Below are 10,630 nucleotides of genomic sequence, written 5' to 3' on the forward strand. Positions count from 1 at the left end.
AAAGCTGACATCAGATTTGTTCAGTGCTATAAATGTCTTTCATGGTTTCACTTTTCTTTTCTTAAGTTGTCAGTTGTTCATTGGTCTATTTATTCTACTACGGTAGAGAATTACTTTTGTAAATCTTGTGAACCTAGTTATAATCCATATGAATTGTCAGCTTACAAAGAGAGTATTAGTCGTAATTTTACGATCTGCTAGAAACAGTCAATAGCATTCAGTTCGTGGTAGTTAATTATAGTAGAATTAGCTTCCAATAGAGAATCGAAATCTTCCAGCGAGGAATTAAAATCTCAGCATGAAGCTTCCAATGTCGAATTACAGGAATCAGAATATAAGTTTAATAACTTTATTAGGAAAGCAAGTGTGTACAACATTAGATAATAAGGATTCTAGTACGATAAGTGTTGAATCTGACAAACTTGTATCTGATGTGAAGCATGATACTGACATAACTGAGAATGAATTCCAGTCATGCAGGATGTTAAAATATGTACACATGTTTGATATTAAAGCAAATTAAATCTCTTCTCAGAGGGATATTCACGAGAAAGTATTTGCAATTGAAGATATCGGCGATTCTCAGAAACGTGATTTATTTTCACTCTTATGGAATTATCACGAACAATTTTCTGACAAACCAAGACATGCCAAGGTAGAACCATATAAGATACAGTTAGACAGTGACGTACCTATTGCCACGGCACCTTATCCTATACCAATTTCTAGGAGAAAGAATTTAGAAGAAGAACTCGCCAAATGTGAAAGTTGGGGTATCATATATCAAGAATCTGCCCCATATTTAAATCCTCTACACATTGTGCCAAAACAAGGTGGTTTATGGAGACCAGTAGTGGATTTTAGAAATTTGAATAAGCATGTCATCAGTCCTCAAGTTAGAGCTCAACCAATTCATGAAATGTTACAACGATTTTTGGGATCAAAATATTTCTCTTCTATTGATTTATCGTGTGGCTATTTCCAGATCCCATTAACTCCAGAATCACATCGTTATACTGCTTTCTCATATCGTGGTAGACAGTATTTATTTCGATATTTTCCCTTCGGCATACGATCTGCTGTGTCCATTTTTCAAGACAGGATGAACAAAATTTTCACGAGAGAATTCAACAACTTTGTTGTTTGCTATTTAGACGATCTCTTGATCTTTAGTAAAACTTGGCAGGAGCATTTAACACACCTGGAAGCTGTTGTGCAAAAAATTGAAAGATGTTAATGTGTCCATCAAGTTTTCAAAGTGCAAATTTGCTTCTAAAGAAATTGCTTTTCTTGGACATATTGTTTCTGGAAATGAAATTAAGGTAGATAGTAGCAAGAATTCTGCTATAATAAATTTTCCAACACCAAATAACAAAATGTCACTTTGAAAATTCTTGGGTTTAGTTAACTGGAGAAGAAAATTCGTGAATACATTTTCAGAAGTTGCCCATCCACTTTATGAACTTCTAAAGTCGAATATTCTCTGGACGTGGAAGGAAGTGCATGTAGAAGCTTTTGAAAAGTTACGTGATTTGGTTATACCTCCAGAAGCTTTAGCACAGCCTAATTTTTCTAAACCTTTTAACATAAATGTAGATGGTTCAAAGAAAGGTATTGGAGGTGTTTTATGGCAAAATGGAGAGACACCAGAAGATAATCCCAGGATTATTCAATATGCAAGTAGAGTTCTTCGTGGTAATGAGTTATCTTACAGTACACATGAAATCGAATGTTTAGCAATTATTTTTGCTTTCGAGAAATTTTATATTTATGTAGCCGAAACTAAAATTAATTTGTTCACAGATTACAAATCTCTTTCTTGGCTGGAGTCAGCAAGAACTTTAAATCCACGTTTAAATAGATGGTGTTTAAAACTGCAAGGTTTTGATTATGATATCCACCATGTTTCGGGAGTAAACAATCAACCGGCTGACAAATTAAGTCGATATCCCGATACTACTACTACAGGAAATATTTCTTTATCCGAGTTGTTTATTAATAACTTAAAATTGGATATTATGGAAGAAGATACTTTGGTTCAGAAGATTAAGAACGGAAATCTTTCCATGTCTTGTAAGACTCAGTATGCTTTCCAAGATAGCATTTTATTTTTAAAATGTGTTTCTGAAGATAATTGGAGATTAGTTGTGCCAGTTTCATTAATACCGAAAATCTTACATAAACTGCATGATTTGCAAGGACATTTTGGATATAGAAAGGTTTTCTGTAAATGTAAGAAATTATATTATTGGCCAAAGATGAACTTCAGTATTAAACAGTATTTGAATAATTGTTTAACTTGCGCCAGAACTAAACAAGCTGTTTTGAAAAATGAAAAGGATGATTTACACGTTTATTCTACCAGTCCACATTATTTGATTTCAGTTGATTTGATAGGACCACTTCCGAAATCTCAAGGTTACACACTTATATTGACTGTAATAGATGTAATGTCTAAGTTTCTTATGGCATATCCTTTAAGGAAAGCAACATCTAGAGAAGTAATTAATAAATTTAAACTGCAATATTTTTATCATTATCCTGTATGTAATAGTCTACTGTCTGATAATGGTTCACAATTCAAGTCACAAGAATGGAAAACTTTTGTGGACGAATTTAAAATAAGGCATATCACAACTTCAGTTTATTCTCCGTCTGCCAATCCTATTGAACGATACAACAAGGAGTTAATTAGATTATTAAGACTGTACATAAGCAAAAATCATGAACATTGGTCAAAATATTTAAGTTTTGTTTTAGGACTATTAAATAACTCCGTTTCTGAAGTAACGGGATACACTCCAATGAATTATTTTTGCATTATGAAATAAGAGATCCTGTTTTAAACCAAATTGATTGGCCTGAGACATTGAAAGCAGTTCCTTGGAAATATAAATGTTTAATTGCCAAATCTCGTTTGAAGGAAAAATATAAAATTAAGCCTAAGGAAACTAGTGATAGATACATAAGGATAGAGAGAAATGATATGGTATTAGTCAAAAACCATGGACAAAGCAGTGCTGAGTGTAAATGAATACACAAATTTATGGACTTGTGGCTTGGTCCATATTTAGTTAAAGAAGCCAATGGTAACTGTTGTGAACTGTTATCGTTGGATGGAAAAGGAACTGTACAAATACATAATGTATCCAAGTTAAAGAAATTTGATTGTAGTCAGGAAAGAAAGGACGAATTATATAAACTTAAGTAATTTCAAAAGATTTCAACAGCCTTTTATTGAGAAATGTTAATATCTTTTAAATAATTATATGTTTTCAATATTTTCTGTGTTAATTAATGACAATATGTATGTCATGCGAAAGTTTGTTTTCTTTGTAATTTTTATCTAAAAATTTTAAAACCAATGTTCTAAAATTTTTCTCCGAAGGAGGGAGAATGTTGTGACTGTTTTCAAATTGTAAAATGTATAATCACTTATTGTGTAAAAGAAAAAGAAAGAAATGTTATAGCATACTGTTTTGTTGCGTAGCAACCAGTTGTAAGAAACAAGTGAAAGGATATAACAAGAACGTTTTGCATATAGTTCGAATCATAGTATTTGGTGCATAATTTAATGTATTTATTCAGTGCAAATAATAAGTATACTCATTCAGAGAACAGTGCTGTGATTTTGAACTATATACATTATTGTTATTTCATAATTTGCTGTGAAGTAGAACAGTGATTTACTGAGTATAATGTACAAAATTCTCAAGCCTCTACGACACTAGCGGAGTTTTATTTTTCTCCTTGACTGTTGTTTCGTGAATGCATTTGCTGCATAAATTACATATTTAAATTTCCCGAGATAGTACTTTTAGAAAGTTCGCCATTAATAAAAAATACGGTCAGTGGAAAATCCCAATATTTAATTTAAATGTTTGGCAATGGATTAAATAATTAATTGTGGTAATTTTTTACAACAAAATTAAATTACTTTGTGTGAAGCCTACTTTGAGGTCCCCTTGCTAGCCAATTATCGCTTTAATCTGTGGTATAAAAGTAAAATTAGTCAAAACATAAAAATTATAATATGATGTACGCGAAACACAATTGTATTTTCAGATGCTCGCCGACTTCTGTATCGTGAAAGGTCCACGTTGAAACGAGGTGAATGACTTTACAGAAAAACATGCGGTTTATTTTATGTAGGCTAAGCTTGAAGGCAAAATAAGCAAAACTTCATTAGCACTTAATTGCTTTTCCCTATGCTTCAGTAGTTTAAACCACCAAACAACTTGTTTTATCAAATTATTGAACTACTCTCTTGAATTTATGAAAAAAATCAAGCTTTCATTTTCAGAGCGGACATTTTTTAGATCATTCTATAGATATATCATTTTTTGGCATTTTTTAGGTCATCAACTTCTCAGCAGTAACTACAGAGCATTCCCCGACATTCGCTACGAGACTCGGCGGCAAGCGGCCCGGTATCAGCGCTTGTCTTTCCCGGTGAACGGGTCCGCGACAGTCGCTTATATTAAACCTCGTAAAAAGATTTAGTGTAACAGGGTCGGTTCTGAATGGAAGTGGAAAGAAAGATGGGAAAATAAAGTATACAAAGACAATCCGCACACCATCCGTGAGTTAAAAGAGAGTATTGTACGAAAAATCGGGAGAATTACAGTAGACGAACTTGCACGTGTAAATGCCAATTTCCTTCGGAGATGCCAGGAATGTGTTGCAGCATAGGGACATGATTTTGAACACCTTCTGTAGTCAAGGTTAGTACATAATATGAAAACTGTAATTTTAATAGCCGACTCTAGCGACTGTCGCTGACCCGTTCACCGGGAAAGACAAGCGCTGATGCCGGGCAGCTCGGCGCCGAGTCTCGTAGCGAATGTCAGGGAATGCTCTGTATATACAGGGTGGCTCAATAAGTCACTTAACACCCTCAGTACAAGGCCACTGCGGCATGGAATTTGAAATTGGCGATGACCATTCATTGCCTGGCCAAGGGGGAACCACATTGACGCCACCCACACGGTCGGCGGCCATCTTGATGTCCGCCATCTTGAATTCAACTTCAGAATTTTAAATGGGAAGGGGGTCGTGCGACATATCAAAATGGGCTAGAATTGCACGAGAAATGCAATGGTGAAGGTTTTTTCGACGTGTCTTTAACCAGTAAAAAGTTATGACTGAATTCGTGTACCAATTTGCTCCTTTTCGAGGTGTTAGAAAAATGCCTTAAAATTTGTTTAGCGCGTCGGTAATGCATCGAGATCAAAGTGACGTCTAGGGAGAGACGTTCGCATGCCATTGCACATTATTTTAATCGGATACATTCATGAAGAGCTGCTCATTATGAATGGTTGTCGCGAACAATTACCAGTGTGACGCTTCCATTGAATTAAAAGTCCTTCACAGTGACAAGGCTAATGTTTATGTTCAGAAGGAAGTTCATAAACAGAATATGTGACCCTTGTAATCTGATAACTAACTTTGGACAAAAACTGGTTCATAACGTTCCCATAAGTGTTCTGGTGTTCTTCCCTATTGAAAAAACTCTGTAAAAAGTACCTTCTTCCATAAGCAAGGATCAAAAAAACTGTTTATTTAACAAATCCAAGTAGCCCTAAGCATTTAAGGTTCCGTTGATGGAAAATTGACTAACCAATCGTGTTCCACACAGCACGTCACACCATTAACTTACCAACACTAACCATTCAGCTTTGATCTGTCAAAAATGGGTTATCAGCTAAAAAGCATCGAATATTCTGTTTATAAATTTCCTTCTGAACATATTCCTTCACCATTGCATTTCTCGTGCAATTCTAGCCCATTTTGATATGTCGCACGACCCCCTTCCCATTTAAAATTCTGAAGTTGAATTCAAGATGGCGGACATCAAGATGGCCGCCGACCGTGTGGGTGGCGTCATGTGGTTCCCCCTTGGCCAGGCAATGATTGGTCATCGCCAATTTCAAATTCCATGCCGCAGTGGCCTTGTACTGAGGGTGTTAAGTGACTTATTGAGCCACCCTGTATATCCGATGTGTATGAATGAAATAAATAAGCAATTCCTTTGGTCATAAAGAAGTACGCTTGAGTAACATTTGGATAGAAATGAAACAATTGGTCAATTTTATCAATAAAACAATCTTGAAGGAATATAAATGTAAATGACTTTGACGAAGAAGTATTCCTTATTTGTATCGTAAGTGCCATCTCTAATTAGAAACAACCAAGAAAGAGATTGTTGAAGATAAAGACAGGTGTAGATTCCACCTGCTTTGTTAATCCACACCGCTTATCTCGACTCTTGTTTGCAGCGCTCTCTGGTGAGGGAAATCTCAAACAAACCAGACAAGCAAAAGGGCCCGGGGGGGGGGGGGAATTGCAACATGAATCAACAAAGATTATTTCTACACCAGAAATCTTCTCTTCTCCTGTAATAAGGATAAGTGGAAGAAGGAAGAAAAGAAGCTAAGAAAACAGGGTAAGAAAAAAAACCTGAGGGATTATGGCGGGAAGGGTAATTTTTCACGGGAGGGATTAAGGAAGTTTGTCTAGCTTAGTGATTCCTTGTGAGAATCAAGATTCTTCACGGAAAGAGGAGGGTTGGGAGGGTAGAAAGAATGTTTGGGGAACAGTTTTGTACTTTGAAATAAGACGTCTTTTGTTAAATTTGGGATATCCTGGCAGGCCGTGTAATGATTCTTTCTTGCACTCTGAGAACCTTGCCAAGTAATGCTTCGTCTCTTTGTGCATCGTAAAACAAGGAACAAGTTTTTTTAAAAAAACTATTGTTTGATCGTTTTTTGACACATTGTATGTGCTCAAATGTAGTGGCGCCGATTAGGGGGGAAGTTGCCCCCCCCACGTTTTTTCACTTTTGCTACTATTGCCCCCGAACTATGCTAAACCTTATGCAGCAAGGAAAAGTAAACTGGCCTTGCGCCCCCCTCCGTTTTCGAACTCAATCACCGCCTCTGCTCAAATGTGTTCTGCTAGTGTCAAAAAGTGTTCAAATCGAATCCAAGATCCCACCGCAGGTTCATCGTAAGGAGAGTCAAATGAAATGGTGTAATAGTAAAGTCGTTGCCTTGTAATAAAGGGGTCCCGTGTTCGCTCCCACATTTGAATCCCACTTTAAACTGTTAAGTCCAGTACCGATTAGCCTATCTGTGCATAAAGTGGGCTCAAAATTCAAACTAAAGGCGTTTTGGGTAAATTTGTTACTGTGGTAGATCCACGATCCGATAAAATCGCAAAATTGTATACAGCTGGGCCTTTGGCCGATCCCAGGGCAGATCGAATTTGGCTCTTCTTTCTAAAGTCCTCCTCCGTGGCCCTGTGCTTTGGACTCCGACTGCTGGACGGCATGGATTCGAGTCCACTTAGGTTCAGTCTCTGGGTTCTCGGCCTGTGTATAGGACCGGTGGCCACCCGCCAACGTCAGGAAGTTGGGGTGCTACGAGTGAGTAGCGTAACCAGGTCTAAGAGATCTCCTATAACGGCCGAGGGTTCGACGTGCTGACCCCACGTCGCTCCAATACCGGTTGAATATCTCCACACCTCTAGGTAGGATTGTGGGAGGGAGACTGGCAATCGGGATATCGGCCCCAGGCTCTTCAAGGGCTGTCGAGCCACGGATTATTTTCTTTTATCTCCTTTCTAAGAACTGCTATCGTATTCCAAAATTTGAAAAATTTCATATGCTTAGAATTATTTTCAGGGCTTTCACGTGAATCTTCGGGTGGTTTGCTGTCCCTGTTGTCTAGATATTACGAGGGGTGTCCCATAAGTAGTGAGCCTGATAGGGTTCCCATAGTTCAATCTGAAAATAATTTGGGGATATGAAATAGCAATTCTTTGTAAGTGTATATGAAAACCGGTGCTCAATTCTAACCATCCTATTCTTCTATGCAGAAACTAGAAGTGTGCTAAGTGCGTAACGTCACAAAAATGAAGAGAGAAGAGGTACGAGCAGTGATCAAGTATCTCTTGAAAAAGAGGTTGAGTCCCAAGGAAATCCATGAGGATATGGTGATAACATTAGGAGAGGATGCTCCATCATCTGCCACAGTGAAGAGATGGGTAGCCGAATTTAAACGGGGGAGAGTGCGTGTGGAAGATGATCCTCGCCCAGGCAGGCCAGTGGAGATGGTGACACAAGAAAATGTAGAGAAAGTGCACAAGATTATTCTTGCAGACAGACGTGTGACTGTGCGATATATTGCAGAGGAACTGAAGATGTCAAAATCAACCGTGGAGCGCATTGTCCATGACCAGTTGAGGATGAAAAAGGTTTCTTCGCGTTGAGTTCCAAAACTTCTGACAAGTGAACAAAAGTTGACAAGACGCATGATCTCGGAACGAAATCTTGAGCTGCTTCAGGCCGATCCAGACGGATTTGTTGAACGACTTGTGACCGTTGACGAAACCTGGGCACATCACTATGTACCGGAGCCAAAACAGACATCAAAATAGTGGCTCCCCCACCCCAAAGAAGACAAAGTCCGGTCCCCCTGCTCGGAAAGTGATGACGACAGTCGTCTGGGACTCGAAGGGTGTTTTGTTGGTTGATCATCTCCGAAAGGGAAACACCATGACCGGAGAGCATTATGCTTCCCTGGTGAGGTAATTACGGGGTGCTTTGAAGACTAAGCGGGAAACTCTCTAAAGAGTGATTCTGCATCACGACAATGCACGTGTTCACACATAGCTTGTTGCGATGGCAACCATCCATGATTGTAGGTTTGAATTGTTGGAACATCCCCCTTATTCACCCGATCTTGCTCCATCAGACTTTCATCTCTTCAATAACCTAAAAAAAGCTTTGGGCGGTGTGCATTATCAGGGTGATGATGACGTCATCAGTGCTGTGGGTTACAATTTTGCAAGCCTCGAGGAAAGCTTTTATGAGACCGGGATAAAAGCACTGCAGAAGCGTTGGTAAAAGTGTGTGGAATTGCAGGGAGCCTACGTAGAAAAATAGGTTGCTATTGTGGTCCCATTCCGTTCCCTTCTAGGTTAGGCTCGCTACTTATGGAACACCCCTCGTATCAATAGTTTTATAGATTTAAGTAGCCACGAAAAAAGCTGCGCTGGCGTCGGACAAAGGTCCAACCGAGTCTTAAAATATAGGGTACAAAATATTTGCCATATTGTTAAATAAGAGGTTAACAGAGATTATTGAAAGCAAACTAGGAGAACACCAAATGGGATTCAGGCCAAATAGATCAACTATTGAGTACCTATTTATTGTAAGACAAACATTTGAGAAATGCCATGAATACAACATTGACTTGCACAACATATTTATTGATTACAGTCGTGCATTTGATTCAGTCTACAGAAGCGAGGCCATAAACTCTCTGAAATTATACGAAGTATCATACAAACTAATTGACCCTAGATAACAACATTGCAAGAGTCAAAATAAACAATGAATTTACTGAAGAATTCAAAGTAGAGCTAGGAATGAGACAAGGCGGCCCTCTACCGGCAATATTATTTAGTATAATCATAGATTCAATTATGAAACACTTGGATCTAAAGCCCCTATCACACGGAACTGGATTTCTAGTAGGAATGCCCTAGTTGGCGCTGAACTGACTTTCTAGGTAGAAATCATGGCCGCCTGGCTGACGGCTTGACTTGGAGGAATAGGACATGTTCTAATTGCTACTAGCTTTCGTGGACTGGATTCTGTGGAACAACCAATCAGAGCAAAGTTTGGCCATGTGAAGATAATCTGTGAGTTTGCAAAGGGGCGATATTTGTCTGTGGTTTCATGTATGAATAATACAAACCCGAGTTAAAAAGCTTGTTGGTACGCATTGATTACCATATTTTTTTCGAGCCAATCTCTAGTTCAGACTTTCCCTTTTTTAATAAAAGCACAAGGCATTATTCTCCTACAACATTGTTCAAATTGCTCGTCCACGTCCACCTTTAAGCCGGCTTTAGACGAAAGCATAAATGCTTCGTAAATGCTTCTAAAAATCTTGTAACAGTTTTATACCAAAGCATTTCATGGATCGTTTCGGTTAGCTGTTCCAATTACAATGTACAATACATACAGCACGAAAGACACGTCGAGTTACACCGTCAATGCTCAGTGCACAGTGTTTACAATTGAAAAAGTTAAAATATTCTTCCATACGTGTACAGTAAACGTTGTAAAGTATGTATTTTATCAGCGCCATTCTTCTCTACCTAAAACCCTTTAATACGAAGCGATATTCCTCTCGGTTGAATAGTTATCGTATTTTAAAAGTGTGAGGTGATACGTTGTTTACATCTCACGCGGCCGCCATTATGGGAACAAAAGACTACCGACAAGTACGGTGTAACAAATACCGTGTGAGGCGAAAACTAGCAAATGGGTAGTCAGTCCAGCGTCAACTAGAGCATTCCTACTGGATATCCAGTTCCGTGTGATTCAGGCTTAAGAGGCAATATATCAAAGAGAGTTAAACAATGCATCGCTTATACAGATGACATAGTACTCACAGCAAGATCTCAAAAATCCTTAATTGAAACATTTCAACAGCTGAAACATCAATCCAACCAAATTGGCTCGTTCGTTGCTATATATTGGCTCACACCGCCTATCCTTTGCGGTTTCTAGCCATCGGTACAGCTTTATGTGATCCAACTTCTGCTTGTTGTCTTA

General features: G+C 38.3%; 1 pseudogene; it reads left to right on the top strand.

Annotated features, from left to right (window-relative positions):
* Positions 1-7,914: 7,914 nt before the first annotated feature.
* LOC145987974 (protein GVQW3 pseudogene) lies at positions 7,915-8,271 on the top strand (annotated as a pseudogene).
* Positions 8,272-10,630: the final 2,359 nt, after the last annotated feature.

The sequence above is a fragment of the Lepisma saccharinum genome, chromosome 5 (assembly GCF_977018435.1).
Source record: "Lepisma saccharinum chromosome 5, izLepSacc3.1, whole genome shotgun sequence".
Taxonomy (NCBI): Eukaryota; Metazoa; Arthropoda; class Insecta; order Zygentoma; family Lepismatidae; genus Lepisma; species Lepisma saccharinum.